Consider the following 21629-nt stretch of genomic DNA (forward strand, 5'->3'; position numbering starts at 1 on the left):
ACAATGATTATTTTAGAAACAATTTCAATGATTATTAAACAATGATTATTTTAGAAACAATTTCAGTGATTATTAAACAATGATTATTTTAGAAACAATTTCAGTGATTATTAAACAATGATTATTTTAGAAACAATTTCAGTGATTATTAAACAATGATTATTTTAGAAACAATTTCAGTGATTATTAAACAATGATTATTTTAGAAACAATGATTCGCTATTGTTTCTTAATTGTGGTGCGCCGAAGTGTCATATTTAACAACCACAGAAGAAATTTCCGAGAAAACTCTCTGATGACACATGGAGAAGAAAAATTTAGAGCATTAAGAAAATATACGAAATCGCTCCGATATATTATCATTTATTTAAATTTCAATATCGCGATATTTAATTTAAGATTTAAATCTATAAGCATGAATTATTTCTGTTAGTTTTTAAATCTAATCAAGAATCTTTCTTCTGGACTTTTCAATGAAATAATTGTTATATATAGAAAAAACTATAAGTTGGGAAGAAGTAAAGAGGACAAATGTTACTTTTGTTTCCTATCAGATAAAAAGTGAATGTATTTAAGTCGGCCTCCTCTAAGGTGCAACAAGGTGGTCCGCATTTCTGCTGTTTGTTTTTCTCTGATATTTCAAAGTTTTACAAAAAAAAAAAAAATATCCCTGACTTTATTTGGATGTGTGGTGAAAGCTTATAAGCCAGTTAACAGCTATGCTTCACGAGCAATTGCTTTTGTATTGTGGTCATCCTACTCGGCTGCGAACCACAAGGTCCCAGGTTTTGTCCTCGCTCATACCAATTCTCCACAGATGTATCTAAAATCTTCAAAGTTATTTTGCTCCCTCTTATTTGCAACACAAAATGTTTTTAATAATACTGAAAAAATAATTCTGCTCTCTCCAGGGGTAGGTATAAAAGGAATACAGGGACGGATACAATATCCGTCCACCCCCAAAATCTTAGATCATATTTAATAATCTGAAAAAAAATTATTGTTTGGTAATAAAATTATGTGACTGTCTTAATCTGAGCTTTGATCGAAACTGGTTTTTTTAAAAGAATTGGAAAATTTATTTTTATAATTTATCATTTTGTGGTGTTAAATGTCCAATCTTTTTTTTAAAAAAAAATTACATAAAATTTTATTGATAAACAAGCAATTCGCTGATGGGGACTAATCTAAAATCATTGTTATGAACGCTAGCCGAAATACATTATGTCGAGTCAAAATGTCATTTCTGTAAAAGATTATTTAAAGCCGGCGACTGGCAATCCAGGAAGCGTTAAGTAACGATTTATATTAGTACTTCTTTTTATGCTCTACGAAATTAATTAGTAATTGATAATAAGCACTAATTTTGTATTTAAAATAAAACCACCATTAATAATGGCACAGTGTAATCCCAAACGCCTTTGGAGCTTTTTATTGATCTCCAAACCGCTCTAGAAAATGTCCATGTCCAGGACTGTATTCTTAAGCATGACTCCTCCCATAAAATATTGGTATGTATCCGCACCAGGCTCTGTCTCACTGAATCAATATAGAAACGGTAAAATTAAATGCTCAACGAGCAAAAACGCCATATTCATGCGATTCCTTTTTATAAGCATTTCCTCGATTTTTGTAAACATATTAATCAATGTGTAATATTTGGGTAATACTAGAAGGTGCGGGACAATTTGGACAGACTTTTCTCAGAATTGATTGTCACAGATTCACAAATGAGAGATGTTATATACAATCATATACTTATGTCTGAGTGCTTAAGAATGAAATAATCTTTTTTCTTTTAATAGAATCTCATGTATTTATGCTGTTTACCGAAACTCTAAGATCGAAAAATAATTCTACTGACAGTAAAAGACGAAATTCACAAAAGAATAACGACTAAAAGAAAATATTACCTATAAGAATTTACACTTTTAAACTAAAAGTGGAAGATAATATATTTAAAAAAAATTATTTAGTGACAACAAAATTGCATTAAATTTTAGAGCACCAACCGTATTAAAAGAATCTCTTATGATTGGCTGCATGTTTAACCATTTTGTATCACACAGAGTAAAGTTACAAAATCAGTTCTTATAATTATATTTTTTTTCCTTCATGTCTTAAATTTAATTCATTAATTTTCACTTAACATGTTCTAAATGTTTTAAAAATATTTAAAAACTCTGCATGCAGCAATAAATTTTGTAAATTTTTGTGGCGATCGATTTCATATGCTGTCTTAATTCGGAAACACGGGAACTTGCCTCACTACAGCGCATGGACCCGGAGATATTGTTTTAACCAAGGAGGAGATATTTACAACCTATTTAACAATACAGTAAACTCGATTATCAATGGAATTAGAAAACACCGCAACCACAAAATTGAACAACTCAAATAAGTAATGAGACTCCAGTTTTCGAATCAAAATAGTGCGTACCAAAATGACAAGAGGCGGAGGAAAAAGATGTGAAGAAAAAGCATCTAAAGGAACAAAGTTGGGAGTAACACAGAAATATGGAAATACGCTCAACCTGTTATTCACTGCATATTATCTCTCTGCAAGTTAGGATCATCAAAAAATGTAAGAAAAATGTTACATTTCCTTTTTATTTCTTTTTTTTAACAAAATTACAGGAGTAATATATACTTATTATGTACCAAATAAAGAATTTATATAAAATTAATGAGTTAACTATTATTTTAACTTGAGAAGAAATTTGCTTAATGTAGGAAGAATTTTCAAGATACACAGAATAAAAAAAAATTGCTGGGAGAAAGTATTAGCAATAATGTCTGTGCTACACTTTCAAGGTACCAAAATTAAACAAAAGATCCATATTTATGTTTCCTAACACTCGGAGAAAAAAAGAAAACCTAAAAGTTGCTAAAAGAAAATATTTGCAATAACATTCACTACTTCATAATTCAGCAAAAAGATAACCAATAAAAAAAAAGCTAATTAATTCTGGTTTAATGTCCAATATTGTTATCTAGAATTAATATTTACAAAATGATTATAATATTGGGTCAATATGTTAAATCTAATTTAATATAACTTTGAATATTAATAACATAAACTGAGGCTGCGGTGGCCTGGTGGTAAGGCCTCGGTTTTGGAACAGGAGGGTTTCGAGACCCGATTCCACCGAAAAACCGTCGTGTAAACGGACCCGGTGCATGCAAAGCGTCCGGGCCAAACGTCCTCCCGCTGGTGTGAGGAGGGGGGGGGGGTGCCAGATCAGGCGTCGCCCTCGTCATCTGACCGCGGTTCAAAATGACGAGGTCAGTCTCAAATTAACCCTAGTGTTGCTTTAAAACGGGACGTTAATATTGTTACAAATCTGTAATTTTGCTACCCCGTACGAATAGTGTCACACTGGGAAAAACCGTTAAAATCCTTTGTAAGATCTGTCCTGTGCGTCAATGACCTGAGAACTTGGCGGCCATTTGACGACTTGGCGACGACTTTGGCGACAAAATGGATCATACTGGAAAGTTCGAGAAGTTGCACGATCCATCCAGTAGGAACGGAGATACATCCAGAGATGCCCTGATTGGTCAGAAGATTCTAGCCCCGCCTCCCGGAACTATAAAAGACGGGCACTCTGAAGCTGTAGAGAAGTTGGTAAAAAGTCGTGTGTGAGAGCAGTCGGAGTCGACGACAAAATAAGAAATTGGAAAGGATTAGACAGCAAGCAAGCAAGCTGCTAAACTAGCGATTAAATGTGTTGCAATTGATTAGCGGTATTTGTAGAAGAAAAATTTTGTAACAATATAATTAAACTAATAACATAAAATTCACGCTTTCATTTTCATAACACAGTACGATCCACTTGACTTCTTCTCGGAACTTTCTCAGACGGCAACTTCCAAGACATGGAAGACACTTTGAATTTTTAACCTCGTTTTATTTCATCCCGGGAGGCATGATTTCTGTACAAGAAGAAGCGACGAGCACATACACACAACACAGAACGACACAAGAGCGAAATGAGGAAAAGCTAATGAAAATTTTATCCCTGTGAATATATACTGTGAGATTTTGGTAAGGATTTCTTACACGTGTCGAACTTAAGTAAGGGAATTATAGAGATCTTTTAAAAGAATTTGTTTAGATCAGCAATTTTTATCCCTTCACTCGGAGCGTGGGGATTATATATATATATATATATATATATAACTTTACTTTCAATTTAATTAATTTCCAAGGTTTTAACTTAATTTAGCCCATAGTAACTTCATTCTAAAATATTCTCTTATTTCGTAATCCAATTCCACTTTCTCTGCTTAATTAATTCATGAGAGCTTTGTAAAATTGTTGAATCAACTAAACGCCGACACATTCTCACGCTCCACGTGAAGTGGTAGAAAAATGTCCAATAAGCACATTCTTTTTTAAAGACACTTTGTTTCCTTACTTGTGAGTGACATGCGTCAGAAATCGCTATCAGAATCTTATTAATATATTAGCACTATGAAGAAATATTTTCTCTATCAAAATCTCAGATTATATGAGACGAGGTATAATTTATTTCTTTCTGTTTTGACTTCTGCTTTTGTGTCGCGCTGTGGCGGACGTGCCTTGTCCGCGTCTCTGCTTGTAAATAATTATGCTTTCCCGATGGATTAAAATTAATTTAAAAATGTAAAATGTCTCATCTATGTCTTCAAACCTGCTTTCTGCTTCAAACAAAATAATGATTACTATATACTTAATGTACTATATACTTATGCTTACTTAATAATATATGTATATATATATGTAACATTATTTGTTGTGAAGCATGATGCAGTTTGAAGACAATGAAGAGACTTTTTATCTTTTTAAATTCTTTTTAATCCATCGGGAAAGCATAATTATTTAGAAGCTGAAACGCGGACAAGACGTCCGCCACAGCGCAGCACACAAGCGAAAGTGGGGAAGAACGGCCGAAATAAATTATCCCTCGCCTTATATAATCTTAGATTTTGATAGGGAAAATATTTCTTCATTGTGCTAATATATTAATAAGATTCTGATAGGGATTTCTGGCGCATGTCAATCACATGTAAGGGAAACACGGGGATCTTTTAAGAAAGTTCCCTGTGCTTACTGGACATTTTTTACCCCTTCACGCCGAACGTGTGAAAGTATCGGCGTTTAGCTGATTAAGCGATTTTATGAAGCTTCTCTTGAATTAATTAAGTAGAGAAAGTGGAATTGGATCACGAAATAAGAGAATATTTTAGAATGAAGTTACTAGGGGCTAAATTAGGATAAAATCTTGGAGATTAAGTTGAAATTAAAGTTTAAAATATCATTACATATATATATATATAAAGAGGGGGAGAGAGAGGGGAATGATTTATTTAGCTTATATTCCTTTTGATAAGTTCAGTAAAACAATATTTTTTAAAGTCATATTTATTTGAAGCTTTTATTTCCTTATAACCTATTATAATATTTAAATACTTTTATTTCTATGTAAGAGATTTACTACTTATATACGGTTAATTTGTGAAGAGTTTTAATATTTCAATCTTTCTTTCCCACATAATCATAAAATAAATATCACAGTATCTTAAAAAATATTATATTATTGAAAAATAAGAAGTCATTAATATGTGTATTGTCTAAAATGTATTGAAATATGAAACTAAATTTATCAGTTAACAAAAGTAAAGCCTCATAAAGTGCAATATCCAGGATAGCAAAACCATCCAAAAACAGCAAAACCAACCATTGGAAATAACCTCTTAATTTCTAACGGTGACCAAACGAAACAAAATACCGCCACTCTCAAACTACTATAAAGTTTGATCGTCATTAATGTGTCATAAAGCTCATAAACACGGTGAATATTCGGCGAAAGCGTAGGATTCCTTGGCCTTGAAGCTACTATCAAGCCGCCACGAACTCATTAGTTTCTATAAGACATATTCAGCTAATTGATGCGATTAATGCAAAAGCGATTGCCCCAGTAATGTAACAACATAAAAAGGCAAATAGCACAAATATCAAACTTGTGCTCATCTCTCTCGCTGTATATACAGTGTCTCACAAAAGTAATGGCACACTTGTGCTTTACAAAAGGAAACTGTAATAAAATAAATAAATAAACATGTACAAAAAATTTTTGGGTGTGTTTCATATTTAAAGTTAGTAACAATTATTACATAACATGCATTTTGTCAAAATATTAAAATATTAATTTAATAAAAATACAATTGTTTAGAACGGAGCAAAAAATGGCTCACATAAGTGATGGGACACTTACTTTTCCATCAAATATTTATCCAAAAATTTTACTTTTTAAAAGGTTTTAATATTTTGTTGGATTTCCTTTTACTTTTAAAACATGATTTAATCTTCTTGGGATGGATTCGACTAATTTTTGTGTGATTTCTGGAATGATTTTACCCCATTATTCTTGAAGCACCGATTTTGAATTGTTGTTTTGAAGAAATGGTGTGTTTGCGAATTCTTGATTCCAATTCTTGCCAAATATTCTCTATGAGATTTAAGTCTGGAGATTGTAATGGTGTTTTTATTATTTCAGGACAGTTATACAGCAACCAGAGTCTAACATTCAAAGCAGTGTGCTTGGGATCATTGTCTTGGTAGAATTTAAAATCGTTATGAAGGTTCAATTTTCGTGCTGAAGATTTCAAATTTTGCTTTAAGCTGTCAATATACTTGTACTGATCCATTATACTGTCAATAAAAACAAGATTACACACTCCAGCGGACGACATACACCCCTATACCATAACTCCTCCTCCACTATGTTTTACTGTTGGCACCAAGTTCTGTTTGCAAAATTCTTCCCTGGGTTTTCTCCACACCAAAATTCTACCGTCAGAACCAAATATATTAAATTTACTCTCATCAGCAAATATAACTTTATTCCAGTAATCAGAATTCTTATTTATGTTGGATTTTGTGAAAGCTAGTCTAAGTTTTCTATTCTTTTCACTTACAAAGAATTTTTTCCTGGCTACACTACCGTGATATCCAGCAGATCGAATTACCTTTCTAATAGTCTCAGGATTAACAATTATTCCATATAATGCTTGTAAATCAGCCGCAACTTTAGGAGCACTCTTTCTTAGATTTTTTTTAATATTTCGAACAATAATTCGCTTTATTCCATTGGATAGCTTTGATGGTCGACCAGGTCTTCTTTTATCCTGAATAATATGATTTTTTTATATCGTTTAATGATATTTAAAACTTTTGAATGATTCAAGTTAACTGTTTCAGCAGTTTTTCTAATAGATTTTCCACGTTCAGTATGCAAATTAATACTAATTTTCGAATTTCAGGCGAAGTTTCTTTTCGTTTAGCATTCATGGCTGCACAGAGCTAAAAAACACAAAAATTCCAAAACAAACTTGAGAGAAATACTGCAGACGATTTTATAAATTATTGCCAATTACTTTTGAGTAAAAATAAAACCATCAAAAATATTTTTATTGCTTATTTCAGACGGTTTTTGTTGCATATCTAATGGTGTCTCATCACTTATGTGAGCTATTTTTTGCTCCGTTCTAAACAATTGTATTTTTATTTAATTAATATTTTAATATTTTGACAAAATGTATGTTATGTAATAATTGTTACTAAATTTAAACACACCCACAAAAAATTTGTGCATGTTTTTTTAATTTATTTTATTAGAGTTTCCTTTTGTAAAGCACAAGTGTCCCATCACTTTTGTGAGACACTGTATGTATATATATATATATATATAATTTATGTAATATTTTGCAACTAATATGATTTAAACATACAAATAATTTCAAAAAGATTGTTATATATGGACAGCCCTTAAATATGAAATGTGTTATAAGAATATTTTTAAAAAATTCGGGAAACAAATTTTGAAAAATGTTTTATGCTAAACTTACACAGATAATTTTTTTCCTATTCTAATTTGAATAATTTAAATGAGGTTCAAATAAAAAAAAATATTTGTTGTTAGTTAGTTAACCGCTTAACTGTTTTGCCCACATGTCATACATGCGTCGATTTATCTAATTTTGATACTTGTAAGCAAAAGATAAACCATTCATAACGATTATAATTCAATATTAAAATTACTTCGAATGCATAGATAAGTCAAGTATTCAATGGATTTCCATTTGAATCAAAATAAGGAAATATTCCTAAAATAGAAGGTGCCATCTTATTAGATAGTAAAAAAAATATTATATCATACTTAAAATAAATAAATATGAACTTTTCTTTTAATCCACCGAAAAGGAATATATATGTACAAATAATGAAAAGTAATATCACTATTTTATCCTTAAGCAATATATGGAAAATCTGAATACGGAAATTTAATCCTTTGTTAACACATAAAAATTATTCAAAAGTCTTTGTAATTAAGTTATTATCTATAATAATATGCAGAATTATTTCACACATTTCGTAGCATTTATCGATTTAAATTTTCAATTAATAACATTTAATAATATACCTAGCACTCTGTAACGAAGTTATAATACATTGCATGAAATAAAATAGGTATGCACTTACATAAAAACTCAAAGATTTGATTTAAAGATGAATTAAAATTAACACATTATTAATTTGGCTTTGACATGTAAAATTTGCTATAATTTTAGTAAAAATTATTTATATATATATAAAAAGCAATACATAATAAATAATAAAGACTTTAGTGTCGGGCATGTTTTAAATTAGCCTTATGATTCCGTTGAAATCCAGTTCATGCCTTAAAGAACTAAATCACTGTCTCTTTTTTTGTCGTCTGAAGCAGTGAGATATAAAAATATACGCTTCAGTTAGCTAAAACATCTTTCACTTGATAATGTTATCTTCAAAAGCATCAGCAGAGCTGCCTCACCTAATTTAAAAGTAAAGAATGAAATTTATGAATGTGAGTGTTATTAAAAATATCCAATTCATCTTCGATTATTATATCTACACCAGCTTAAATCCTGATACAGATATTTGTTGCTCATAATTGCAAAGATATATCTTTTTTTTTAATGAAAATTTTTCCGGGTTTCGCATTCAAAAGTTTTAATCCAAATTCCAAAAGATCAATTATTCAGAATACTTTTGATCTTTTTTCCCTGATTGTTTCGAAGAATGAAAATAAATACGAGCTTCCGAGCTTATTTACATCTAATCTGGCGCCAAGGTTTTACTCCCATCTCCTACTGACGCTCCTAATAAGAAAACCGGGAAATTTGTTTTATTATGAATACTATCCATTCATTATTTTACCTTGATATATATATCTCGATTATATCAATTAGAAATATATTTTCTAGTATTTATGATGCGACGTTCAGGAAAACTTTGTTACCGATCATCTGTTTTGCTGCTCAGAGATCTGAAAAACTACTCTTTCCTGAAACACATATCATATCCTTATTGAAAGATTTTGAAATTTATACAGTCTCAAGTTATGCTGTAGTCCATTTTCTTTGCTTCCGTGAAAATTGAAAAGAAAATCGATATTAGTCGGTTGTAAAGGCGGCCAAAATGCGCCAAGAAAAGAATTTCGCCAATTTGGCGATTTCAATCATCAAATTATATTGGACTGTATGCACTTGAGTATATTTTTATAATTTGGCGAAATTTTTTCTTGACGCTTTTTGGTCGCCGTTACCGAACTGTACCAGAAAATCTACTTCTTTTAACATAAATCTGAAGATTTATAATCTCTACACCAGTGGCAATATGAGGCCACAGGAGCCAAACTATTTTGAGCCTAGGTAAATTCTATTTATAACAAGAAAGTAATATGAATTTAGCTTATTTTAGCTTTTAATTTTAATTTTGCGCTTACTTTTTAGAAATTTCTACATTATATGTATATATCAAATAGATGAAAAAAGTTGCATCTTTTTTATAAAAAAAATTAACATAAAAGGATAAAATGACAGTTCTTTTCAGTAACTATTAGGAGAAAATATTCTTATTTACATTCCTTCCAAACTTTGAATTGGTATAAACAGTGTCAACATCTTTCGACCGACGGACGCATATTGACGCATATTTTCTATTAACAATGCAGGTAATAAAAAAAAAACGAAAATATATAAAATTTCCTTTTCTATGACTTTTCTAATTATAGTTCTTAAAAATATTATCTAGTTGAAATTCTACAAAATAGATCATTAAAAACATTTTCACCTTTTCTTCTAAAAAGTCCTGTTCTTACAAAATTATGATATAAATTATTTTTAAAAAAGGCATTGAGCTCCAATATAAAATAATGAAACAAAAATGTATCACAAAATACAATGATATCTAAATTCAGTTTATTCACATATTTTTTTGATATAGAAAGTAAAATTATGTTTATATTTTTGGACGGTGAGAATAAAAATTATAATGCTAAATGATAACAAGAAATTATATGTTTCTAGGAAGGACAAAAATATATATAAAATAGTATTAAAATGATAAATGATAATAAAAGAAACTGACTCCAAAAATAACGGAAATAAAATTTCTACAAATACAGAAACAAGTATTAAAAGCCATAAAAAATTAAAAATATCACTTTTCTTGTTAACATTTAGCATTATAATTTTCAGTTGCAGAATTTTTGGAAAACTTTTAATTTGGAGAATTTGTCGATAAGTTTTTCATAATCTAATTCCTGTACTACCTCATTTTCAATGAATAATAATGAAAGCTCATTTAAATGCGGTTGATTCATTGTATTTCGTAAAGAGTTCTTGACGCGTTTTAAAACCGAAAACGATCTCTCTCTGCTTGCATTGCAAATTGGCATGGTGAGAAAAAAATTTTAAATTGTTTCCATGTTGGCAAATATTGATAGTAGGCCATCCACAATCAATTTATACATATCAGTTGGGTTCGAAATTTTTTCGTTTTTTGCATATTTAATAAAATGCTGTTCTTCATCTTTGAAATAATGTATTTCAATATCGTCACCATATGAGCCGTTTATTTTGAAAGTGGAGCAAGTCCATTAAAAAAAATGGAGTTATGGAGTTAAAAAATGGTTGTTATAGATAAAACTTGTTCTGATCTTTTTGTGCGTATACAATTTAAAGTTTAAAAAAAAAAGCCAGATTCTAGTATTTTGGAGATAGAAATTTTAGCTCTTAACAGTATTGAAAATCTGTTTATTTTGAAAGTGGTGCAAGTCCATCTTAGATTGAAACTATTTTTGACCGAATATATTACCGGATATAGCTCCGGTTGCTGTATGGTGAAGTAAATGTGGCCGTTTGATATCATGTCTGAAATCTAGGGAATTTCTATCTATCTATCTTTGATAATGAAAATCTGTGATTGTATAGTATTTCATAAATAATAAAAAGTATATCTTAATTTTGTGTTTCGATAATAATATATTTACTTCCAACACCGATTTTTCAGTCCAGTGACAATGAAATAAATATCATTGATCACAAATTTTTGTTGTCAGGACATTCAATTTTACCGAACGATCGTGATTTTGGAGTGATAGAACTGCCAATCCGGAAAACCAGTTCTCTGTATATTCGCCAAGATTATTATAAAGTAATACGAAATTGTCGAAAACATAATGAATATTTAATACATGAAATGAAACACGGATATTTATTTTCAACCCAACATCTGGAGAAAGCGGTTTTGAATAGAAATAAAAATACCGATGGAGAAACCGTGAATTGTTTAACTACAGTGGCTCCCAAAATTGAGTATACACTATACTCATTCTTCTTTAATTTTATTCTTTTTGATCTTAACATTCTTATTTATGGCTAATATTTATAAGAACGACAAAATATACATTAACAAAGGTATTAGGCTAAAAAACAAAACGGAGGAATCAATAATATTTTTATTACAGTAATTTGTATGTCAAAGTTACAAATTCCAAAGTCACAAAATTGAGTATACATCTAGCAAATCTATAAAGAAAAAGAGAAAAACTTAAATTAATATTTTGTTGCATATCCTTTTGCATTTAGAACAGCTTATAAACGGTGTGGCATTGAGTTGACAAGAATTTGAGTTGTTTCGACCAATTTACGACCAATCTTCTTGTAATACTATTTTTAAGTGTTCCTTGCCCCTAATATTGTGTTTTTGAACTGATTTTCCTAATTGTGCCACAAATTTTCAATCCCATTGAGACCTGGTGATTGAGGAGGGGTGTGCAATTGCAATTTACAATTATACAACAATCATAACTTAACTATTTTAGCTACATGCTTCGGGTCATTATCTTGTTGAAACAGAAAACTTGACCCTAAACCCAAATGCTGGGCACTTTGTTTTAAATTGTTCTTCCATATATCCAAATATTTGATTTTGTCCATGATTCCATCAATGAAAACTAAATCTCCCACTGCTTTTGCTGACACACAGCCCCATACAAGAAGTGAACGACCTCCATGCTTGACAGAAGCATTGGTGTTTTTAGGAAGAAGTTCAGAATTGGGCTTTCTCCAAACATAACATCGACCATCACTGCCAAAAACATTGAAATTACTTCGTCACTGAATATTACTTGATTCCAGAAGTCCAGAGGTTTTGAAATATGACTTTTAGTAAATGAAATTCATTTCTCTCCATTTACTTTGGAAATGAATGGTTTTGTTCTGGCTACGTGACCATTATAATTTGCTTTTCAGATTACTCTTCGAATTGTTTCTGCAGAAATAAACTTTCCAATTGTTCTTGAAGTAAATGTAGCAATTTTTGTAGCATTCACCTTAGGATTCTTTGCTACTTCTCGAATAACTCTTCTCTTGGTCGTGACACTGAGGATTTCTTTTCTTCCTCTTCCAGGTTTATTAACAATTTGGCTATACATTTTATACTTCTGAATAATTTTTTGAACGCATCTTTGACTGCGTTGAATTTCCCTTGCAATTTCTCGTAGAGATTTACCATCTTCAGACAATCGAATAACAAGTTTCCGAATTTCAACATTTGTTTCATTTCTGGAGCTGATTATGATAACCAAAACATTTGTTTTCGATTGGAAATCAATGATTGCCAATTAAAGTAACAAAACTGTTTTACTTATTCCTTTGAAAATAAATAATAGTAGTCAAGTCACATATTTTATAAGGTGTATACTCAATTTTGTGACTTTGGAATTTGTAACTTTGGCATAAAAATTACTGTAATAAAAATATTATTGACTTCTCCGTTTTGTTTTTTAGCCTAATACCTTTGTTAATGTATATTTTGTCGTTCTTATAAATATTAGCCATAAATAGGAATGTTAAGATCAAAAAGAAGAAAATTAAAGAAGAAAGAGTATAGTGTATACTCAATTTTGGGAGCCACTGTATATGCTGGATCAGATTTACAAGGATGCACCATGTACCATACAAAATGTTCTAACTTCGATAGAACGAGATGCTGAATTTAAAATTATCGATTTGCCACCACAATGAGGAAGACCAAAAATTGTCTTTTATGTATGAAAAAAAGGAGATCTATAACATCTAAAAAATGCAAAGACATGATGGATTTATTACCATATATAACTCCAGTTCATCATGAAAATTTTAAAATGCTAAATCCTGAATAAAATTCAATTTAATTATACCTACGTATAAACTGAAAATGTATAATTTCATTGAATTTGTTTTTTGTTATGTTTTCTACAAGAATACTCTTTGTGTTTTTCCACTTTTTATCAAATGAATAAATAATTATAAATTTTTGAATAGTATTTTGTTTTTATTATTAAAAAAATAGACTGATGTAACTGAAATATTTCCCAATTAAAAGAACGTTTACAATAATTCATTAATTTTGAAAGCGAGGCAAGTCCATTTAGTTATAATAAAACTCTTATTTTTTTAGTCAGCATTGTAAACATTATTGGATTATATACTTACATTATTTGGAATATACAAAATACAAAATATATATCTATTTATACTTACCAATATTTTTAAATTTATTGAAATGCAAACCTTTAAATATCTCGCAATAACAAAAAATTGACTTTTCCCCTTTTCAAAATAAACGGCTCATATATAAATATATCAGCATTAGGTGTGCATCTCTGATTAGATCTCCATCTAATTAGGCCCGCATCTAAATAGATTTGAATCAAATTAGGTCCGCATGAAACCTGCATATAATTACATACACATCTATTTAGACCTGCAAGTAACTAGATATATTTACATCTGCATCTAATAAGGGCCGCGTCAAATCTGCATCAAATTAGATCCGCATCTAATTAGAACTGCATCTAATTAAGCCTGCTTCAGATCTGCATTTGATTAGATATATTGCTATATAGATCTATATCTGGTGTGCATCTAATTAGGTCCGCATCTAAATAGATCTGCTTCAGGCCTGCATATAATTAGGCCCGCATAGGACCTGCATCTAATTAGGCCGTCATCAGATCTCCATCTAATTTTAACTGCATGTAACTACATCTAATTAGGCTTGTAGCAAGCTGCATCTTATTAGGCTTGTAGCAAGCTGCATCTTATTAGGCTTGTAGCAAGCTGCATCTTATTAGGCTTGTAGCAAGCTGCATCTTATTAGGCCTGTATGAGGTCTATATCAGTGTGCATCTAATTAGGCCCTCATGAGACCTGCATCTAATTAGGCCCGCATAAGATCTGCATCTAAGTAGATCCGCATTGAAATAGAACTACATCTAGTCTGTATCTAATTATGCCGCCATCAGATCTATATATAATTAGATCCATATCGAAATCTGCATCATGCCTACATCTAATTAGGCCAGCATCAGACTTGCATCTAATTAAGAGCGCATCATGTCTGCATCCAAATAGAACTGCATCTAATTAGGCCGCATCTAAATAGATCTGCTTCTAATTATATCGGAATCAAGTCTGCATCTAATTAATCTAAATCTATTTCGAATTACAAATAATCAGATATATTCAAATCTGCATCTAATAAGGCCCGCATCAGATCTGCATCTAATTGGATCAGCATCTAAATAGACCTGCATCTAATTAGGGTCGAATCTAATCAGATCTGAATAAGGTCAGTATCTAATTAGATCCGCATCTAAATAGAACCATATTAATTGATCTGTATCTAATTACAGCTGCATGTAATTAAGCCTACATCAGACCTGCATCTAATTAGACTGCATGTAATTTAATCTAATTAGATATGCATCTAATTAGGTGTGCATCAGACATGCATCTAATTAAGCGCACATCAGATCTGCATCTAAATAGAACTGCATCTGATTAGGCCTGCTTCAGATCTGCATTTGATTAGATCCATTTTTAAATAGATCTGTATCAGGTGTGCATCTAATTAAAATTGTATCTAATTAGGACCGCATCTTATTAGATCTGAAGCAGGTATGAGTCTGATTAGGCCCGCATCAAACCTGCATCTGATTAGATCTGCATGTAAATAGATGAAATTTGATCAGCATCTAATTAAGCTCGCATCATATCTGCATCTAATTAGATCCGCATCTAAATATAACTGCATCAAATTAGATCCGCATCTAAATATAACTGCATCAAATTAGATCCGCATCTAAATATAACTGCATCAAATTAGGCCCGAATCAAGTAAATATTCAACATGTCTGCATCTAATTAGATCCATATCTAAATAGATCTGCATCTTATTATGCCCACATCAGACCTGCATCTAATTAGATCTGCATGTAAATAGATACTTAGATCTGCATCTAATTTCAGCTACATGTAACTACATCTAGTTAGATCTGCATCTAATTAGCTCCGCATCGGATCTGTATCTAATTAGATTAGCATCTAATTAGGCCTGTAGCAAGTCTGCATCTTATTAGGCCTGCATCTAATGAGATCCATATCTCAAGAGATAGGCATCAGGCGGGCAACTAATTAGGCCAGCATCAGATCTACATCTAATAAGGCCCGCCTCTAAATAGATCTGCATTAGATATGAATCTAATTAGGCGTAATTCTAAGCAATTCTATTTAGATGCATCAGACCTGCATCTAAATAGAATTGCTTCTAATTAGGCCCGAAAATTAACATATCTGAATAAAGTCTATATTCTATTAGATCCGCATCTAAATAGAACTGCATCTTATTAGATCTGAATCATGTCTGCATCTGATTAGAACTGCACGTAACTGGATTTAATTAGATCTGCATATAATTAGGTCCACATCAGATCTCCATCTAAGTAGATCAGCATCTAAATACAACTGCATCTAATTAGGCCGCCATAATATCTACATCTAATTAGATCCATATCGAAATCTGCATCAAGTCTGCATTTAATTAGATCAGAATCGGGTCTGCATCTAATCAGACCTCCATCAGACCACCATCTAATTAAGCGTGCATCACATCTGCATCTAAATAGAACTGCATCTAATTAGGCCCTCATCTATTTATATCTACATCTAATATATCTGAATCAGGTCTGCATCTTATTAGGCTCGCATTAGAACTGCATCTAATTAATCTACATCTATTTAGAACTGCAAGGAACTAGATATATTCAAATCTGTATCTAATAAGGCCCGCATCAGATCAGCATCTCAATAGACTTGCATCTAAATAAAACTGTATCTAATTAGGCTCGAAACTAACAAATATGAATCAGGTCTGCATCTAAATAGAACTGCATCTAATTAGAGCTGCATGTAATTAGGCCTATATCAGACCTGTATCTAAGTAGAACTGTACGTAATTTGATCTAATTAGATCTGCATCAAATTAGGCCAGCATCAGACCTGCATCTAATTAGGCGCGCATCAGATCTGCATCTAAATAGAACTGCATCTTATTAGGCCCGCATCTTAATAGATATGTATCTAATTAGATCTGAATCAGATCTGTATCTAATTAGGCCCGAACCTAAATAGATCTGAATGAGATCTGCATTTAATTAGTTCCGCGTCTAAATAGAACTGCATTTAATTAGATCTGAATCTGCATCTGATTAGGCCCGAATCAGACCTGCATTTAATTAGAACTGCATGTAACTAGAGCTAATTAGATCTGCATCTTATTAGGCCCACATCAATTTCTGCATCTAAGTAGATCCGTATCTAAATACAACTGCATCTAATTAGGCAGCCATCAGATCTACATCTAATTAGATCCATATCGAAATCTGCATCAAGTCTGCATCTAATTAGATCGGAATCATGTCTGCATCTGATTAGGCCAGCATCAGACCTGCATATAATTAAGTGCGCATCAGGTCTGCATCCAAATAGAACTGCATCTAATTATATCTGAATAAGGTCTGCATTTTATTAAGCCCACATCAGAACTGCATCTAATTACATCTGCATCCCTTTAGAGATGCAAGTAACTAGATATATTCAAATCTGCATCTAATAAGGCCCGTATCAGATTTGCATATATCTAGATCTGCATCTAAATAGAACTGAATCTAATTAGGCCTGCATCAGATCTGCATTTGATTAGATCAATATGAGCCGTTTATTTTAAAAGTGGGGCGAGTCCATTTTTGAAAAAAAAATTAGATAATGGTTGTTATAGATAAAACTTGTTATGATCTTTTTATGTGCAAACAATTTAAAGTAAAAAAAAAATCAGATTCTAGTATTTTGGAGATGAAAGTTTTATCTCTTAACAGTATCGAAAATGTATTTATTTTGAAAATGGTGTAAGAAGTCCATCATAGATTGAAATGATTTTTGACCGAATATATTACTTCAAAATTTATCTCCGGTTGCTGTATGGTGAAACAAATGTGGTCGTTTGATATCATGTTTGAATTCTAGGGTATTTCTATCTATCTTCAGTAATGAAAATCGATGGTTATATAGTGTATCATAAATAATAAAAAGTATTTTCTTATTTTGTGTTTATGTATCTTAATTTTGTGCTTTAATAATAATATGTTTACTTCCAACACCGATTGTTCAGTCCACTGACTACGAAATAAATATCACCGATCACAAATTTTTGTTGTCAGGACATTCAATTTTACCGAACGATCGTGATTTTGGAGTGATAGAACTGCCAATCCGGAAAACCAGTTCCCTGTATATTCCCCAGGATTATTATAAAGTGATACGAAATTGTCGAAAACATAATGAATATTTAATACATGAAATGAAACGCGGATATTTATTTTCAACCCAACATCTGGAGAAAGCGGTTTTGAATAAAAATAAAAATACCGATTCAGAAACCGTGAATTGTTTAACCCTCCAAGCTGCAACCCCGGAAAAAGACGGAATCTTTTCTCCCTTCAAAACGGCGGACCCGTCTATAGACGGAAACAAAAACTCCCTTAAAACTGTCACTGCCCGTATTTTTACGGGTTCCAGTTTTTCCCTACCCCCCCCCCCCCCAATCTCAAGCTGTGAGATAATGAGAAGGAAATGTGAGATAAGGAAAAGTGAATCGTTATCAGTACACGATATGATTGACGTCTTCCTGCTCGCGCCCTTTTAACCATTTTAAAATCTCGCTTACGTTCTGAGGCGGTACTTTTGAGATTTTGATAATAATTACGTATCCAAAAGGAAATTTAAATAACGAGAATAAAATTGAACGTATGGAAATATATACCTGGAATGAATACATACATAAACGTATTATTATTAATAATTTAAAACATAAGATTTTAAAGCTTTCTAGCATAAGAAAATAGTTAATGTAAAAAATAAATAAAAAATATAATATTAAAATTTGACAAGTTTCTTTTTTATAGCGTGCTTTCATTTAAGGATTTTAGAATTGACATTGCTTATGCAACTTATTTTTGAAAATAAGACACTAAACTTATTTACAGAATTTACTTAACGAACGAAACTTTTTAACTTTTAATGAATTATTTTTTTTTAGTATTCATTAATAAGTGTATTTCAAAACTGGGAGATATATAGAACCAATATATTAAAGTGCGATTTTTCGGAAAGATTAGTATTCGTTACATTAAATCCTTATTTTTATAACGTAATAAACTATATATGAAAATTAAATATTTGTTTCATTCTTTAAACCTTATAGAATTTCACACTCTTTGACGAATTCGAACAAAAATGTAAGCATTGTAGAGATAAGTTTCATTGTTTTTATATTTTTACTCTGGTTTTTAATAATATTTTCAAAGTTAATATAAGCGCAATTTTTAAAGGTTCTATTTTTTGTATCGAAATATTAATCTTATTTCACTGTACAATCTTATATATACATCGCACGATTCTGTTTATATGAAACTGGTTTATATTGACATTTTTACTCTTAATGCTGAGTAATTTAATCCACGAATTTTAATCCACTTGAAAGTGAGTGAATGTGTGAGTTAAATGTGAGAATTAATAATTTTAAAATTGTTGCCATTATTTTAACTCCTTGATCTAATTTTATCTCATATGTTAGCATTTAAAATTTTTTTAATGCGTACAACTGGCATTTAGACTATTTTCTTCTCCTGTTTGGTCAGTTCGAGTTCACTGGATGTGATTTTTAACAAACAAGACGGGATATGATCTTTGTTTTATTTTATTTTTAATCACGAGAGTAAAAAAAATTCGGAAACACCCACTTCCATGTAATTTGAAATTTTTTATTCTTAATAACCTTTAGCCTCACATTTTCATTTTTTAAAAACAGAACTAGTTTGAACAAGGGTGTCAGACATGAAGGTTGCTTGCGAATATTTCTATTAAAGTAGCGAATATCTCTAATTATAATGAATATGAATGTTCGTATTGGCGATCTCTAGATCAAACTGTTTGACTTAGAGCGAACACACTTCGCCATTAAATAATTAGAAAACTGTTAATATTCACCTCGAGAGGAAATTTTCAAAATTTTAATTAAAACTTCTGTTAATTAAAAATTATTTAAAATTTTACCATTTATCAGCGATAAAATACGAAATTATTCTAATATAATTTATACAATGTGTCATTTATACATTTGAATGTATCACCAAGAAAATTCATTCTTTGAGGTAAAATTAAGATCTTGAACTTTTAGTGTCTTATTTATTGAGATGCTAATTATGGAGCATTCTCTTCAGCCACATGGTTTATTTGTATTTCAGTAAAGAAATTTTTACCCCTTTGCTTTTAGCTTAGATCTTTTTAACCTTTTAACTAAATCATCATCAATGGGTAAAAAGCCGGAATGAAATATAAGGATAACAATGAAAACGTTTAGTTTCAATTCAAAAATAAAATATATTTTTAAAATATGCTAAAATATTTTTAATTTAATTAAAAGTGGGAAAAAAATTTGAATTCACAATTAATGTACAAATTATTTTTCTACTGTGATATTTTCGAATGAACTTTAAAATTTTAATAATTTTTATTAACCCTTTAAAGGGCCTTTTTTTCCTAGTCATGTTGTAGTAAAATGTTTTTAAAATTAAGATTGGCCTAGGAAAAGTAATTCATTCAACTTATTAGATCAATTTAATCTGATTTATTAATTAATTTTTCCAATTAATAACTAAGAAATAAATCAAGGCACTTCATTTTATTTGAGATAAACAATTGAAACCTCTAACCTACAATTGAAACCTTATTGAAAAATTCGTAAGAATTTATGCCAACTTACATAACTTTATTCAAAAATTGTTGAATTTGGTGATGAGCATACTTCCCTTGTCTCTTGAAAGGGTTAATTAAAATTTTAAAGAAATGATCCCCACTGTCCAAAGTATGTAGGTGCAGATTTTGGTAATTCTATTTCAAACTGTCTAGTCTGAAAAGTAACAATACAACCAGACAAATAATGACACATACACTTGTCCATCTTTATTATTAACTTAGACGAATGTTTGTGCGTGGCGTCTATTAGAGCTTCCATATATATCTTAATGGAATATGTATCTTAGAAAATGAAAATGTGTAAAATGTTTTTTTTTCTGAAAATTTTTAAAAATTATGAATTAAAAATAAAATGAGATTTTGAAGTGTATTCCATCATAACTTTCAAAATTATTACAGAATAAGAAGGAATTTTTGGAAATTTTTATTGAATAAGAGATATAAGAAATCATCTGAGGCATTTCAAAAATTAAAAAGAAATATTCAGTATATACATAAAACTTTATTGCTGAATGATTCTATTCCCTGTATTTAGAAATTTAATAAGCCTGATTGGTTTCAACAAAGCAGGTTTTGCATTAATTGAAGTTTATTCACTCCCGTTTTAAATTAAGGAATTACTGTCAAGGAGCTGACAGAAAATTCAAAAAATCTGCAATACAGAATGGTACAATGAGTCTGCAATAGTATGAATTATATGACTATCAAAATTTGAAATTTCAAGATGTTTTGCTGAAGGAAACATTTAATTAAAAATTTTATATTGGCTAGTAACCTCGACGTAACACATGTGCTGATCACCGAAAGCAATAAATAATGTAAAAGTAATAAATAAAAAAGATCAATGCAATTGTATTTGCAAAGCTTTTAAATTCAGATTTTTCTTTTTAATGATTCGTTTACCCCACGCTTTGTCGTTATCCGATTGCAAAATAGTAAGAACTTTGATTCTAACCCGAAAAACTTAAAACTGAGATTTTTCCAAAATTGTAATTTATTTTAAAACAGTACTTAATATTCTTAGGAACTTGATTTGAAGGTATTCAAAAAATTCCAGTTGCAAATGGTTAATTATGAGTCTAAATAATCTGTATTATTTGAGTCATTTTTCCAGGCCAAAT

General features: G+C 30.5%; 1 long non-coding RNA gene across 2 annotated transcripts in view; it reads right to left on the reverse strand.

Annotated features, from left to right (window-relative positions):
* The window catches only part of LOC129975097 (uncharacterized), a 66265-nt gene that overhangs the window by 23119 nt on the left and 21517 nt on the right, over nt 1-21629 (reverse strand). The window lies entirely within an intron of this gene.

This window comes from Argiope bruennichi, chromosome 7 (assembly GCF_947563725.1).
Source record: "Argiope bruennichi chromosome 7, qqArgBrue1.1, whole genome shotgun sequence".
Lineage (NCBI taxonomy): Eukaryota > Metazoa > Arthropoda > Arachnida > Araneae > Araneidae > Argiope > Argiope bruennichi.